General features: G+C 34.7%; 1 protein-coding gene across 3 annotated transcripts in view; it reads right to left on the bottom strand.

Annotated features, from left to right (window-relative positions):
• Nucleotides 1–18,301, bottom strand: part of CNTN4 (contactin 4) — an 898,074-nt gene that overhangs the window by 598,126 nt on the left and 281,647 nt on the right. The window lies entirely within an intron of this gene.

The following is an 18,301-nucleotide window of genomic DNA, read 5'->3' as shown; positions in this document are numbered from 1 at the left end:
TGGCTACCAGCAATGAAATCGGCTATATAATACATGAGGATATGGGAGAGAATATGAAAACAGGAGAGTAAGAAAGGTATCTTCAAATATCCTCTGAGAGGATAAAAATGGAAGATTACCATTTCACAACTGTCAAGAGAAGGGATTAATTTTAGATCATTTTCTATTTCTACTGCCTGATGTGGTAGTTAGATGAATAGAAGGGCATTGTCTTTATTCATTAATTTCAAGAGACTGTTAGAAGATGGAAATCTTTTGGAATTATTATGCCTCTGTAACAATCTTTATCTAAAAACTTTGACTCTTAGAAAATACTTTTCTCTTCTAACTGTAAATGTTGTCAGAAGGTTGAATCAGAGACAGGCTGTCAACACAGATTTTCAATGTCTGTCCCACAAAGTTCATTTGAGGGTCTTTTGTCTTCTTACACTTACCAAGATAGCATTTTATCAAAAAGAACATGATTTAAATCAGATAAATGTTTAAATGTACTTATTTCTGATGTTTCTCATTAGCCAACAGTAGATTAAAGACTATCCATAAAACTACCAAATGATGAAACTATGATACTGCTAACTTAGTGTATCCTTCTCCAATACTCGAATTTTTATCAGTGATCCAGTCGAATCCTATCATGATGTGGTGACTAGACACTGACAAAGCCATGCCAGTGAACTAATTCCTGCAGAAACTATCAGTTCTGAGGTCAAAAGAGCAAGAAGACAATGTCCCTATAGGAATGTATGTGTATAAATTATTTTTAAATTAGATAAAAATATTTTTGTAAATATTTAAACATACAGAAAATAAAAATTAAATATATATTTCAACATATGCATACTTTTTCATAAATGTATAATGTATAAATACATAATATATGTGCATTCTTCTTTCAAATAGAGAATAGGTTTCATGAAACATGTTTATGTCTTTGAAATTCATATTGAAATGCAGCCAAAATATTCTTGCAGAAATGAAATAAAAGAGATTGAAATGGGATCTGAAAATAAATGTTGACCACAAAGTTATGAGTCCATAGTTACGAATTCTTTTATATATATTTAAAATTATTATATGCAACCTTTAAAGCAGGAATGAAAAGACACTTGGAAATTTTCAGAACTTTAAAAAAAGGAAAAAAAGGTTTTTGTTAAATAAAATCTACAAGATGAGTAGTGTGCCTTAATTCCCTGAAATTCATAAGATTTGAGAAGATGAACCCAAAGCTATAATTTTGCTCCCCTTAAATTTTAGGTGTGTAAACACAGGTACAGTTCATTTGCTTTTAATGATAGAGATGTGAAAGATATTCTCATAATGCAAAGATCTAATCTGACTGATTAGCTGAAGAGTTTTCTATGATACAAAATCTACCATATATGTGCAAAAATAAATTACAAAATAAGTCTTGAAAATAACGTTCAAAGCGTAGTGTTTAACATTATGAAATCTTCAGTAAGTTATAAACAGGCATGGTCTCAGTCTCCCCATCTATACAATGAAAGGATTGTTCTAAAATTGCCTCTAAAATCTCTTCTAATTCAAACTGAGATGACAGTGACATTATCACATTCGATACTATGATGAAGCTATTTTCACTTGCTGTTAATCAACATAGTATTTTTGTCTTTTGTTCTTTATTCTTTCTTACTTTTCCAGTGTGTCATTCTGAGAAAAATTGGGAACTTGTGTCTTAACAATTTACTGAAATGAACCATATGCCCAAATATATACACTGAAGATTCCCTTCATCTACAACCTCTATTTATTATATAAACCACAACCATGTTTCCAAGAGTGACTCTCGGTGTCCTTCCATTAGCAAATTGCTGGCATGACTTTCCCTAAATGAGAATTATAAATTCTACCTCTTACTACTTTTTTTTCTAAAGTACATTTTCCTAATATTTAATTTATAAATCATTTCCCAGATGTATTAGTAATAAATGGTTGAAGGCGGCAGACAGGTCTCCAGCAAGAAAGTATCATGCTTGCTGTTTACTGGGAGGCCTCATTAAAAAGGCATCAAGAGAAAGCAAAATAAAAACAACCTTGTGAACCTTTGTAATTGGTCTCAAGGGATATGTAGCTCTAAGGATATCAGTACAACAATGCCCTACTCCAAACTCCCTCATAGGTTGTACAGAAAATATTTCTTTGGTGATATACTATTTAAATAAGACAGTTACTTATGATCAGAATGAAAATAAGGCAAAAAATAAATGCTTCTTGGTTTCAAGTATTTTATTACCAAAACAGTATTTTTTATAAAATGCTCATCCGAATCCTTTTGAGCTATCACGCTGCTGAGAAATGAAGTAATTTTAAACAAATGTATCAGAAATGTTTCCTATGTATGTAGAAGTATACAGATACATACATACATTGAATATATAATATACACACATATATTATTCGTGGCGTGGTAGTCAATAATTTAGACATATCACATATGGATTATTTCATGAAGATTTATCACTTACAGTGATTAACCTTTCAATATACTGGTTTTTAAAATACCTTTTATGGGACATCTGGGTGGCTCAGTCATTTAAGCGTCCAACTATTGGTCTAGGCTCACATCATGGTCACACAGGTTCCTGAGTTTGGGCCCCACATCAGGTTTCACACTGTCAGTGAGGAGACTGCTTGGGATTCTTTCTATCCTTCTCTCTCTCTCTGTCCCTTCCCCACTCACCTCTCTCTCAGAATAAATAAACATAAAAAATAAAAATAAAATAAAACAAAATAATAAAATAAAATAAAATAAAATAAAATAAAATAAAATAAAATAAAATAAATAAAATACTTGTTCTTTTGAGAATCTCCCTTGTAGAGATAAGGACAACTTTTTATAATTGCTTTTGTTACCCACCAGACATCAAAATTTGACATTGTGACTTATTTAGAGTATCAATTTTTACATATCACACTATTTTTACCTTTTCATGATCAAAAGAGTGGTATCATACCATATGACAGATGAAGAAGCAAGTGCAACAAATGTGGTCAAATGAGGCACGAGGGTCAAATTACTAAAATATAGACATACCACCAAACTCTCACTCCAGTGTTCTCTGTATTTGTTTTATGATTTTTCTCTGTTTTAAGACATTCTTCCATGTAGTGAGATACATTTACGGCAGTTATTTTCAGAAGTTAGCAGATCTTGGTTGATCCACAGATCAAGTGGTGTGTAAAATGGATTTACAAAGGAAAAAAAAAAAAAGAAACCCTAAAATATGTCAAATATCAACACGATTCTTTAGATATATGTTATTTTTCAGAAGCTGTCTGACAACTGATTAATCTCAAAATTTATTCCTCTTTGTTTTGAGCTAAACATGTTATAATTAAAAGTAACTTCCTTTTTCATGGGCCTTCTCTCTTCATGCAAATGTACCTGCTACATGATTAATCACGTTGATCTATAACCACCAGGTTCAAATACTCACACATGAACCAAACACATGAACTGAACATTTCAGATGCTTGATTTTTAGTATCTGCTTTATGCATACAAAAACAAAAAACTAACATGAGGTCCTAGAATCCAGAGCACCAGATTCAATTTTTTTTTTCTCATCTTGGTTCACCTCCTAGTATAATCATATACACATTTATTTGCTGATTCACAAGTAAATTAGGACTAATAATACTCTAGGAGGTAGTTTGAACATTTTAACTCAGATATTAGCTATACAATTAAGTATATATAACAGTTCTGATCAGGTGATCAAATAAATTTGTTCTTATATTTATATATTTCTTTTGGGAAAATAATACATGTTCAAAATAACAAATACATGAATTAAAACAGAAAAATAAAATTTACCCGTTATCTTACTTTCAAGAAATCATTAGGCAGTATTTTCTTATAATCCCTTCTGGTTTTAATTCATTTTGTTACATTTAATAACATTATGATGAACTTTTTCACATATAATGTCTTGGTAGAATCTTTGTTTATTAAATTAGACTTAAAAAGCAAATGACCAAGTGGCACCGGGGGGCTCAGTCTTTTAAGTGTCCGACTTCAGCTCAGGTCATGTTTTCACATTTGTGAGTTCAAGCCCCACATCAGGCTTTGCTCTGATAGTCTAGAGCCTGCTTGGGATCCTAGATCTCTTCCTCTCTCTCTCTCTCTCTCTGCCCCTCTCCAAATTGTGCTCCCTCCCTTCCTCCCTCCCCCTCTCTCAAAATACTAAATAAATTAAAAACTAAAAAAAAGCAAATGAACAAAAACCTGTGGAACAACCCATTAACAAAATATTTTCCTCATCATCCAAATCATACAAGTATAGAAAATACTGTTTAGAGCAATAGTTACTGAATTGAAATCCAATTAAAAGCTATGCTGAATAGACACAAAAAGACAAATATTATATGATTCTACTTATATGAAATACACAGAATGGGCTGATTCACTGAGACAGAAAATAAATCAGACATTATCTGGAGGTCAGGGTGGGAGTAATGGAATGTTATTCCTTAATGATTCCCTATGGAGGTGAGGAAAAACTTTGGAAATAGTGGTGATGGTGGTACAATATTGGGAACGTAATTAATGACATTCAATTGTACACTTAAAAATTATTAAAACAGCAAATTGTATGTTATATATATTTTACCACATTTTCAAAAAGATGCATGAGTCAACACATAATAATTAAAATCTAATTAAAGAGAATTTTAAACATAAATATGTAACAGAGGCAATATTATATAATATATAAATGACTAGTTAATAGTATATTATTATAAAATAATATATAATAATATTAGCAATATGTTAAACACTCTGATAAATGCTTACTTGCTGTATCATATTCAAAACTCACAATAAGTCTGTAAGTACTAAAAATAAAGAAACTGAGGTTTAATAAACAGTTAAGTTTTACTTGGTCACACAGTCTTAAATGGGAGAATCAGTACTTATACCACATCTGTATGAGTTTGAAGCCACTGCTTTTAATGATTATGGTATATAAGTTATATTTCATATGCTGTGTCTCTAACAGTCTCTGTGTTGTTAGGCCTACTTTAAGGATATGTAAATTGAAGCTTAAAGAGGTTATGCAAGTGTGCAATGTTATTAGAAAGCTAGTCAGCAGAAGAATCAGATTTCACAAAAAATTATTTTAGACTAAAAATGGCAAAAATAGTACAGAGAACTCCCAAGTATTCTTCATCCAGCCTTCTCTGGGTCAACTGTGAAAATATAGTGCGAATATCAAAACAAGAAACAAGCTTCAAAATTTATTCAGATTTTATCAGTATTTTCCTAATGTCCTTTTCCTGTTCCATGACACAATATAATGAAGAGTACTAGTAAACAATTTTGTACACTGTCCCTTGAGTAATTTTATACAGTGCCTGATATCTTCTCCTGATTAGATTGTGGCTATATATTTTTCTCAAGAATAAAAGTGATGTGCCCTTCAGAGTATCATGTCAGGATACGTAACGGTCCCTATGTCCCAGCATGAGTGATGTAACCATGATCACCTCATTCAGATAGTGTCTCCCAAGTTTTTCTACTGTAAAGCTCTAACTGTCCTTTTTATAAAGAATAAATACTTGGGGTGGGGCATCCTTTGGGAGTAAGAAAAGTTTGTTTTTCCTCAAACTTTTATCCACCAGTTTTAGAATCCATCAGTTGGCCTTGCCTATGACAATTAATCCCATGGTTTCCTAATGATGATGATCCATCTTCTTTATTCCTTATACAATTGAATTCCTCCATGAGAAATACCTGTGTATTCTCTCCTACCTATTTATCTATGTATCTCAGTATTGGCTCCTGGATATTTAGTTGATTCTATGGGCTACAATTCACTATTATACCAGTTTATTGGGTTGCTCTAGTTTTTTAGCTTTTGACCTTAGGAGCTCTCCTATGTTTCTGCCTGTGTGCTGACATGACCCCATCCTTTTAAGTACTTCCTTACTTCTTTGGTGCCAAAGCTGCTCCAAGCTCATCTTGTACTTTTTCTGCTACAGCCCTGGAATCAGCCACTTCTCCAAGGATTCCTTGGACAATGGCATTTAAATACCAAGATCTAGGCTCGGCATGCCCATTGCTACTGCAGTATTATTGCTTCTAAGTCCTCTCAAGTAAAGAAAGCTTGGAAATATATGTATTATACTCCCAAAGAGCCCGGTATTTAATCCAAGCATTTTCACCCTCCCAAATAATCTCCTCACCTATTCTGGATCTGATTTGTAATCTGTGAGGATTCACAAGTCAGGAAGGGATAAAGAAATAATAAGTCAATTATATAAATAATTAAAACAGGAAGAGTAAAATAAAGGCCTCCTTCTTTTTAATCAGGTTAAGGACTAGCAGATGTTCCTTACGCGGCCAGGAACTCCAATATGCTTTAAATTACAAGTCTAGTACATCTGAGAAAAACTTTTAAGCCCAGTGCCTTTGTTTCTGTAACTGTGAAATGGGTTGATTATCTCCGGCCCCAAGAGATATCATGAAAACAATGCAAGGTAAGAAACGTAAAGGTATTTTGTAAATTCTCAAATACATGATTTTGAGAGCATATTGATGTCCAATATGAAAAATGCTTAATACAAAAAAACATTTCCCAGGATATGAAGGCAGAATTCTAAATATGTCCCTTTAAGATTCCCATTCCCTGATTATTCCATCAAACATGAAGCTAGGTCCTGTTATGAATGTACTTTGCAGACAGAATTAAGATTATTTATCAGCTAACTTCAATATAGAGAAATTACTGTGGATGATTACTGGGCCAATAGTAATCACACCAGTCTTTAAAAGCAAAAGACAAAGTAGAAGAGTCCATCAGATGTATGTGAATAAGATGAGGCCAGAGAAATGAGGCAGAAGGCAAGGGCAGAGAGAGGTGTGAAAAAAACCTGACCCATCATTTTTGGCTTTGAACAGGATCATCAGCCATGGTATATAAGAAGACTTCAAGAGCTAAGAATGACTCCAGACAACAGCCAGCAAGGAAACAGAGATCCCAATCCTAAAATCACATGAAATTGAATTCTGTTAGCAGCTTAAACAATCCTGGAAACAGATTTTCCCCTATAGCTTAGGAAGGAAGGAAAGACAGGAAGGGAGGAAGAGAGAAAGGAGGGAGGAAAGAAGATACAGAGGAAGGAAGCTTGCTGAACCCTTGCTTTCAGCCTTGTGACAATTTTAGCAGAGATCTATGCTATACTCACATTCCTGACCCATGAAAACTGTGAGCTGATACATGGATACTGTTTTAAGTCATTACATTTGTTTTTAAAGATTTTTTTTAATGTTTATTTATTTTCCTGAGAGAAAGAAAGACAGAGCAGGAGCGGGAGAGGTGCAGAGAGGGAGACACAGAATCCGAAACAGGTTCCAGGCTCTGAGCTGTCAGCACAGAGCCTGACATGGGGCTCAAATCCATGAATGGTAAGATCATGACCTGAGTCAAAATCAGACACTTAACCGACTGAGCTACCCAGGCGCCCTGTAAGTCACTACATTTGTGATCATTTGTTACAGCACCAATAAAAACAAACACATGAGGTTTCTACACAAGAAAAATGATCTAGAAAAAGGAAATAATTCTTTTCATAATCTATGTGAGCCATAGTGCCCCAGACATAATGACAACTGGTGATAGATAATATGAGACAGAAACATGTGATGTGAGAAAATTTAAAAAAACTGAGATAGTATTATGTGAACAATTCACACTTACAGGATCCACTCTATAATTTCATTTGTCTTTATTTGAGACCTATATGGGTCACAAACCTATCTACACCCATTTTCTAAAGAGAGTAAAAGAACTCAAGACTTAGATTTGTAATCTCTCATAAAATGTAATCCAAGCTGTATATAGCCCAGGCATTAGCCAAGTGAACTTAGGCATTCCATCACCTCCAAACTTTAATCTCCACATCTTTAATATGGGTGCAAACAGAAGCTATGTGGGTTTAAGTGAGATAACGTAAATGTAAGTTTTTGAAAATGGAAAGTACAAAAACTGTCATGAGGTTTGGGTACATTACTGATTTTCAGAAACTGACCTAAATAGTTACTGGCAGTCAGATTAGCCTACACTTTTAATATTTTAAGGCTGATTTACAAACATTCATTTTAACGCTGATCTCTTTGCATATTCTCCAACTTTGAAATTATAAATTGAATGTGTTCGGAGGTAGTTTGGACTTCTAAAGAAAGCAGGAAGGAAGGAATGGAAGGACTCAGACTAACATTATGCCAATCTGAAATCTTCCTATCAGTGAAAAGGATATTAAGTAAGGAAATTAAAAAAAAAAATTTCCTATGTTGCTTATTAAGGGTTGAGGTATCTCTCCCTCTCCGCCAAGTTCGTGTGTCGAAGTCCTCATTGCCAGTACCTCAAAATGCGACCTAATGAGTTAAAATGAGTTTATACTAGAGTAGAATGGGCCCCTGATCCAATATTACTAGTGTGTTTTTAAAATGGGCATAGTGGACATACACACATACACACAGGGGATATACCATATGGAGATGTAGGCAAAGAGGAGGGTGACACTTCTATATGCCAAAGAACATAAAACCACGATGGCAAACCACCAGAAGCCAGGAAAAAGGCCCAAGGCAGACTGTCCACATCTCTCAGAAGGAACTACCCCTGTAGAAACCTTGATCTCAGATATCTAGCCCTCGGACGTGTCAGACAATAAATTACAGTTGTTTAAACCACCTAGTTTGTGTTATTTTGTGATGGCAGCCCAGGCAAACTATGGCCGTCCTCCATTCATGAAATAAGATACATAGGGAACTACTGCAACTGCCATTAACCTGCAAAGGGTATGAACTTTCAAATACTCTGAGGACATTTAATTCTTTTAAAAAAATCCCTCAAACCATAAAAAAGGTGGGAACTGTTATCGCTGCATTTTACAAGAAAACAGTAGAGGTAAGAGAGTTTGAAAGGCTTGCTTAAAATCAATGAGATGGAGGAGGAAAAGCTTGAATTTGAACCTTTGAAGTTTGAATCCACATTCCCCTTCACTATGTCATTCAGTCAATTTCCATTTGGCTCAATTCCTCATATTTATCCCTAAACTCAGATGGGAGAATCTAGCAAACAGAAATGATAAGGGAGCTCGGCCCTTAGACTGTATGTTTGAGACAAGGGAAAGTCCCATTAAATTCAACTGCAAGGGGGCCAGGGGGCAGAACTGGAAGGCAGGGTCCAGCTGTCCTGGTGAGGCAGTTTCCACAAGCCCGTTGTCTTAATCAGTTTGTCAAAGCAAAACTGCTTGAGCTGTTCAAGTACAGTTCCAGGACAGCATATGTCAGAGACCTCATCTTTGTCCAATTCTGTTTTATTAGATTACAGTCCAGCAGATGTTCTTTCCCCCTGGAGGAGCTCTAACATATTTTAAATTCCCAGCCTCGCTCCCTTGAGAAATACTCAAAATCCAGGTACTATTTTGCCGGTGAACAAAACTGCTTCTGTAGGATTAAAACATTCAATCTCTTGGGCTTTTAGTTAAAGTTTACCTGGTAACGCACTGTGGTGAACAAATAGCCACACTCGTATGTTGAAAGTTTTAACCTCTACAAAGTTTGCAGCTTATCTGAAGAGCAAACTATTAACTATAGAAGCAATGGACTTGTAATCCCTGCAGAAAACATCACAGTAGGTAGGTGAGTAAAAATGAAACCATTCTTTTTCTTATTTGCTTCCCTCCCCTTGAATTACTTGGATTGTCTCCATGCCTCATCCCACTTGAGGAAACTAGAAAAACCGAAATAACAGAAACCTGTTGTTATTTTAGAGGGGAAAAAGGTGGGAAGTTGTGAAATAATTTACATACAAAAGCATATGCAAGTAAAAACTACTTTCTGTTATCTTAACTTCTGGGGTAATACTCAAAATAACCACTATGCACCATTATCCACAAATATATGAGAAATTTCTGAATATCAGCAAGGAACTGTTTATTGATCTCTGAGGAAATATGTTGCGCTAAAAAGGACATTAAACAACAAGTCAGAAGACCTGATCTCTGTATCTGGCTCCACCATTAACAAGCTCTGTGACCTTCATTCCAAGGCCTTTTGATTAACTATCTCCCCATTTGTGTAATGAACTACATGATCCCCAAGGTCTACTTCTAATCTAATATCAATAGATCCAAATAACGGACACTCCAAAGTCTAGCTAAGAAGTAATTCTTAAAACACGATTCTGGAAAATTTGGAGAATAAACTAATTCCAAATATAAACTGATGAAAGTGGTAACAGCCAGATCATTTTCATCGTAACATCTGGTATACATACCTGGCACAAAAATTAAAATTGAATGACTGATTATCATGTGCTATGTTCTGTGCTAGTTTCTTGATGCACTCACACCTATCATGTAAAAATTGTACAAGAGAACTTTAATAATGCTTCCTCAAAAGGGGTTAATTTTAAGATAGTGGAGGAAGAGAAAAGCGGAGAATATATCTTAACTTAGGAATGCAAAGATGGAGGGGCACCTAGGTGGTGTAGTTGGTTGAGTGTTCAACTCCTGATTTTGGCTCGGGTCCTTATCCCAGGGTCCTGGGATTGAGCCCCATATTGCGCTCGGCGCTGAGTGTGGAGCCAGTTTAAGATTCCCTCCCTCCCACTCGTTTTCTCTCTCTCTAAAAACAAAAAAAAAAAAAAAAAGGAGAAGTAGAAGAAATGTAAAGTTCAAGAGTACGGGGTGTTTATCCTCTTACATACAGCTTAATTCAAACAGTTGCAAAGTAGTTGTGGAAAAACTTGGAATAAAACTCATTACAAAGATAGTTTCTTTGCTTTGAGACACAAGATATTACCAAATATTTAATTTTTATAATAGACATGATTTTTGTACCATCGCACAGACACAGCCATGTAGAAAATATTAATATTTTATTATTATTTTGGAAACATCAAGTTATTATTAAATCTATGTTATATCTATTTAACTTATTGAAGCAGCAGTTAGAAGTTGAGCTATATTACTTATCTACTTATCTAGAGAAACACAAACACACATCAGGTGGCAGGGGAAGATTCAGTGGTAAACGTGATTCTAAAACCCTGTAACGAAGTTCAGGGGGGAAAAAAAGGATATTACGAAAAAAAGGAGAAAAATTCAAAATAATATAGAAACGAGTTTCTGGTTTTGTCACAATAGAAATGTTTACAGTAAGAAAAATACTTCATTGTGGTATTTCTAAGAAACTTCTCTGAAAAAGTTAGGTCTTGAAGGAGAGAAGGTGCTAATGTACTGAAGGCCCAGAATCCAGAAATCCTTGAAGGACTGATTTTCGAAGTGTAGAAGTTAATTATATAAATATTTCCTGGGAAACCTAACCCCATAATTAGTCTCAGTTTGTCTGCCCACATTAAATTATATTACCTGATATAGGCTGTTACATTTCTCCTTGATGTATTTCATAACTAATGAAATCACTCACATTTATTGATTCTATTTGAAGAAAAATGGGAGGCTACTTTTTACAAGTAGATTTCCACCACAGCATGATTATGTGGTGAGTTGGTAATGACAGAAACCATTTGATTTTTACTCTTCATTAAAAATAAATATACATTTAAATAAGATTCATGGTTACTCTACTAAGAATCCATATAACAGACCAAATCCCTTATTACTCTAAACTAGAATTAATTGCAGTGAATTTGGAAAAACATAAACCATGCTGGTACAATACGTGAATGCAGTAATAAATTTACTGAGCATTTACTACATGCAAGGCAAGTACAAAGTATTTTATATGCATTGATTCATTCAATTTTCTCAATCAAATTACATAAGTTAGTAATATCTTCATTTACAAATAGGGAAAGACAAAGTCTCAGAGAACTTATATAACTATTAACTGCTAGAAAGCAGCACAGCTTATTTTCAAAATCAGCTCTTTCAAATCCCAGGCTGAAATAATAAATGGATTCTAAGACATCTCTTATTTAAAAAAAAATCATCCAGTACATAAGAGCTGTCTTGAAACTGTGGCCACAAAAGTTATAATGGCTCAAAACTTACATAAGTAAAATTAAACTTAAAGACAGCACCAGACAGGGTCTAGCAAGTGAACAACATTAAAGTGCTTATCATGGCTGAATAGGGCCAGAGATCTGAAATCTAGAGACCAACCCCACAGACTAACCCAGAGCCAGGGAAAATCAGAACAGAAAGTGATCCCAGAAAAACTGACACAGATAAGGGGCAGGAACAGCAGGGGCTCCAACCAAAGGAATAGTTTTTCTTCCCCAGTTCAATAGCTCTTTAGTAGAATAATGCCTGGGTTGGGCCAAAGGATACTCTCTGCGAATTGCTTTTCTCCAAACTGCTGTCCTGTTGCTAAGTTATTATCGATTTTAAACTTAACATCTTTCACTGGATAACTGAAAACTTAAGATTCATCTAAAAAACTGACCCATGAAAAAGCCTGACCTCTATATTCTACAGTTCCATTGAAAATCCAAATGCATAATGCAAACCTCTGGTAAAACTGAAGGTAGGGGGTCAAATTTGGTTAGCAAAAGTACAAGGAGAATGAACCCATTATTTGTGACCAAGTCCAGATCCAATCTTATTTCCAAGGGTTTCAAGGAACTCTCAAATTCTGGTAATACAGTGGCCAAGAGAGATGGGACAGAGAGTGTATCTTGGAAATGTATCAGTTGTAAAGAAAAGTTTGCTTTAATATTGAACCAAAGCACACTCTGTATAGCAAAATCCTATGTGTTACAGTAAACACATTATAGTAAATCTATACAGTTTCCAACCCTTTCTGATAATATAAAGGGCCAACTGCTCATACAGAAAATAAAGTCAGAAAACTATCAAAATTTTTAATCATAGTTCATGGCCAATATTGTAAATGGGTCTAAAACAGTAGCATATTAACAATGAAACAATTGCATGTAATTGTTACTCTGATACATTTTTGGCCCTAATTTTGCTTACATAAAACGATGTATTTAAAATAGAAAATGAATTATTTCACCCTAAAAGAGAGACATCATTTTGTTGTTGTTGTTTTAATGTGCCATATAATTATGTGATATAATTTCTGTCTTTCAGGGAACTCTCTAGATATATACGCTATCATTCAAGCATACTTCAAATTATAAGAGTTTTCATGGTTTCTGATACATTGTCATTTATCTTTCAAGGGCTGCAATGTGTGACACTTAGCCTCTCTGGCCTAAAAAGAAAAGCATCTCTATTTTTAATACTTGAACGTCAAATAGGATTCAAGCAAAATTTTAACTTGTCAATTTGTTAAAACTGCTACAGAGAAGCAACAGAGCATAATCAAGGTATTTTTATCTCCCAGGTCATTTTCACAGTTAAGTCATTTTTTATAGAATGAATTTACTATCTATTTTTCCTGCACCAAATGCAACCCCACAGAATTATTTTTTTTAAAGTAGTCTGTTTCATTTAACTCAAAAGGATCACTGCAGAGAACTCAAAGTAATAAAGCTACTGAATTTTCTATTAATAATATGAAACTTTGCAGAGATTTAGCAAAATAATTATTTCTAAAATAATCTCTTAGAAATGGCTAAGCTACTGAAGCATAACACATTAACTTTAGCATAGCTAACCACAACATAGATTTCTACCATAGTAGAATTTATATTGATAAAACCACCAATTCAAAATCATTAGATAGATGAGAGCTTCAGTGAAATTTCCTTCTTTAAATTATAATGTTGAGCAATGTGGTATCTGTCATATGGATTAAGTATTGTTGTCTGAGTTTGCTAGATATGTGTATATGTAGAGGTAACTTCTAAAATATTTAGAAATTGCTAAAAAAAAATCCTGCAAATGAAATGAGACTAATCCCGTGTTTGCAAAAAAGAACAGAATTTAAGCTCCTATGTTTTTCTGCAGGTTTTAAAATAAAATGGCATTATATATTTAAGAGAGAACCAAAGAAGACTGGAAAGCTTCATCAAGTATTAAAGCTAAATATCCTAGCAAAAACCCAAGGACCACATATTCTTAGTTCTTGCTTCTTGGAAGAGCTATAATTTGTATATGAAAAATAACATACTTACTATATCGGATGTCTGCTTTCAACAAATACTGAACTTATCTTTAGCATAACTTCAATCCTTGGTGCATTATTTATTTCATCCTAACAGCAGCAAAGATGCAAGATGTTCCAAAGCTTTACTTTCAGACAGTTTTCTTCAACCACAGTCTTTTACACGTCCTGTTATTTGCTTCAGCATCTATGAAACAACTGCATCCTTCACAACAATCAAAACCCTTGAAGCAATCCACATCTGCTTCCTTATACTGAATTTCAAACCTAGTAACTAAAATAAAAAAAAAAAAGAGATACCTTCTTTACTTCCTATTTTATTTCAGGAAGTTTCATGGGTTGAATATTCCACATCCCTGTAACATACCACAGAGCACTAAACGGTAAGAATTACATTACTTCAGCTCCTTAGATTCTAACTGATAAGGTGTGCCTTTTACATTTATATTGAGTTCTGAGGAGCTGATGCCATACCGGTCTAATAATTAATAATTCATGGAGCCAAATTACAGCCTTAGAAGGAAACAGCCACTTTGACTAGTTCTTTCATAATTCTCTGATTTATGTATGACAGCACAGAAGAGTTCTAGGAGAGGTTAATAAAAAAAAAAAAAAAAAAAAAAAAAAAAAAAAAAACCAGACATAACACTTGAGTTTTAAAATTAGTACTGCCTTTGCACAAGCTGGGTTTGTCATGGCATCATGGGAGTTCTATCTCTTTGAGCAGAGTCCTTTCAAAGGGATGACATTATCATTTTGAATGAACATCTGGCTAGTGAGGATGTCCAGGGAAAAAATACAGGATGCTGCAGGAGGTTGGGGGAGCAGGTAGTAAACTCCATATGAGGGGCGCTTTGGACAAAAAAGTGGGGGGATTTCACCTCACAGTTTCTAAAAAGTGGCCTTTAACAGGATTTCTGAGAAGACGATTCAGGCTTAAATCTTCCCTGTATCTCATTATTCGTCATATGTGGTAACAGCTCAGGCTGGGCCAGTCGCTATACATGTGCTGGGTTTTTGTGCTCATCTGCACATGAGTATTTGGCTGTGTTTAATAATTCACACAGAGCAGTTTCTTTTAGCATAAACTACCTATGATCTGTAAGACTTAATCATTTCAAAGGCCATTTTTACCAAGGAAAGCTTTACTTATCAAACTGAAGAGATATGAAACATAGATTTCAATCCACTGTCCCACCAAGATACAAAATATTTTCATCATGCCAAAAGTTCCTTATATCCCCTCTTAGTCAACATCCTGCCCTCAAAGGAAGTGATTTCTTACATTACAGATTCTGTTGCCTATTCTAGACTTCTACTTAAATGGAATCACACACTATGTATTGCTGTGTGCTTAGCATCCTTCACTCAACATGTTTTGAGATTCATTAACATTGCTGCTTTTTTGTTGTTGCTGAAATGGTATTCCACTCTGTGAACATGCAATCATTTACTTACCTACTCTTTTATTGAGAGATACCTAGGCTGTTACGGGTTTTATGTGATTATACATCAACCTGCTATAAACAGAGTAACACAAAGCTCTTTGTGGACATGTTTTCATTCATCTTGGATAAATACCCTTGTATATAAATATAGTTGTTAGGTCACATTGTGGATTCATTTTAACTTTTTATGCAAATGTCAAACTATTTTCCAAAGAAACTGCACCACCTCAGATTCCTGCCCAAAATATAGATGAGTTCTGCTTGCTCCACATACCTGCCAATATATTTTGCTGTCAATCTCTTTTATTTTAGCCATTTACTGGGTATATGGTGCTGTGTCATACTTTTAATTTTCATTTCTCTTCTAACTTATTATGTTGAGTACTTGTTTCATGTGCTTATTGGTTAAGTCTCAATATTCATTAATAATTAATGAAGTAGCCTTTGACTTAATAGAAGAAAAGAAAAAGATTTTCCAGCTTTGGAAAGCCTAAAGCCTCAGCTGTCTTTGAAATAGTGCATCCACAGGGGCATCTGGGTGGCTCAGTCGGTTAAGCGTCTGACTCTTGGTTTTGGCTCAGGTCATGATCTCATTGTTTGTGACATAGAGCCCCGTGTGGGGGTCTGTGCTAACAGCATGGAGCCTGCTTGGCATTCTCTCTCTCCCTGTCTGTCTCTGCCCCTCCCCCGCTAGTGCCCACACAAGCATGCGGTCTCTCAAAATAAATAAACAAACATTTTTTAAAAAAAGCAACAGTGTATCTACAAAACACTATCTCTTCACCCAGCTAGGTCTAGCCTGAATCTTTGATCAAATACTGTTCCTGTTAACATGAAGACCCTAAGCCCTGCCAACTCATCCTTTAGAGCCCCACCCCCCACCCTTTACTGGATTTGATTATGTCCTTCCCTTTGGTCTTTTTTTCATTCTCAATATTATAATATTACTTTTTCTGTATATGAAGTGATACTTTCTTTGCAGACTCATACTCATTAGCATAGCTAAGAATTTAGCTTTCATTGATGGGAATTGTGGGTATTGGATTAAGAGAGACTGGTGTATGAATACCCATGCATAACTCTGATCGAAATTCAAGTCTTTAGTCTTGCTTTTCTGATTTTTAAATGAGAATAGGTAGGTTCTCTTTGGGTTGTTATACGAACTAAAATATGTAATTGATTGTAACATATATGAACTGGTCAAGAGCAGTGATGGTGACAAGGTGGTAACAGTTGTGACTCATACAATTCAATCTAAAAAGGACCTCAGTTCACAATTATAATTATTGTCCTTGAGTGATTGAGTGGATTTATGGTGATTCTTTCCTATCTTTTACCTGATCCTTCAAGTAGATCATTTATCACCTATGAGTTTTAATGATGATGAAGATAATAATAAGTATTTATATTCTACATAAACCACAATTTATATAAAGATAATAAGAGAGAAGGTAATATGATTTGAAATTTTCAGTATTATTTCACCTCATATAATCTCACAGTAAGGCAGACTCATACATACACACAAGTTTGGAATATTTTATAAACTGCATATCTGCCAGTAAATATACTTATATTTCTCTATCTAAGTATAGAAGAATAGACAAAAATAAATATAACTCATCTAAGTCTATGAAAAAACAAAAATGTACCAAAAGGAATGAATGTACCAAAAGGAACAAATTAATAAGTGTTTATGCTTCCTTGATATCAACTTGTCTTTAGGTAAAATAGCCAAACACAACTGGGAAGGTGAGAAACAGTCTGGTAAGATTTGATTTGGGGTGAAGCAACATTTTTCTTAGCCTGGCATTACTAGTAGGATACAATTTGGAGAAGACCAAGTTCTATTCTGAGCTCGATAAAAGTAGCCATAATGACATTCACATGTTGATTTTTAAAAAGTTGATTAAAAACTCACTCCATGGGGTATCTGGGTGGCTCAGTCTGTTGAGTGTCCAACTTCTCCTCAGGGCATGATCTCACGATTAATGGGTTCCAGCCCATGTTGGACTCTGTGCTGACAACTCAGAGCCTGGAGCCTGCTTCAGATTCTGTGTCTCTCTCTCCCCTCCCCTGCTCATGCTCTGTCTCTCTCTCTCAAAAATAAACATAAAAAAATTAAAAAAAAAAAAAAAAAAACAACAACTCCCTCCAATTATTTAATGCTATTAGCTATACTTGACCCACCTAATCAGCAGACTGAGAATCTCTAGCTAAGGGGCTTCACTCCCACTTTTCCAAAACTGATGGATCAGAATTCTTACATTAAACTCTCATGAGTCACAAGATCAATGAAAAGGCTAGCTACTAAAGTTTTTTATGATCAGAGGTGATCTTTCATTCTTAACAATTAGTTCATGGGAGAAGCAGTCCCAGGATCAAAATCCTTGCTAGGATCATACAAAAGTCTCATGCAATGGTTATGTAGCCAGTTATCTTTCCCAATCTACCAGGGTAAACATCCCTTGTGCCTTATCCTTTACTCATTAGGCCATCCACCAAAATGAGGCTTAATTGGCCCTGATATGTATTTTCTTTGGGCACCACATTGGTAGAGTTGAGGTGTAGAACAGGAGCCCAAGTTAAGAAGCATGAGTTTGTACTTCATTTTGCTCTGTTCTAGCTCTATGACCTCATACAGTAACTTTGTTGTATTCTTCATACAACACCAAAGTTTTTGCATTTTTCACTACAGTTTGCCAAGACTTTATATATTGCATTCACTGACAACTCTCAGCCATGAAAGCCTGAGATAACACAATTGTAAAAATGGTCATAA

The sequence above is a fragment of the Panthera onca genome, chromosome A2, assembly GCF_046562875.1.
Source record: "Panthera onca isolate mPanOnc1 chromosome A2, mPanOnc1 haplotype 2, whole genome shotgun sequence".
Classification (NCBI taxonomy): Eukaryota; Metazoa; Chordata; class Mammalia; order Carnivora; family Felidae; genus Panthera; species Panthera onca.
The sequence above is the reverse complement of the archived record's forward strand: the minus strand, read 5'-3'. Positions and strand labels throughout refer to the sequence as shown.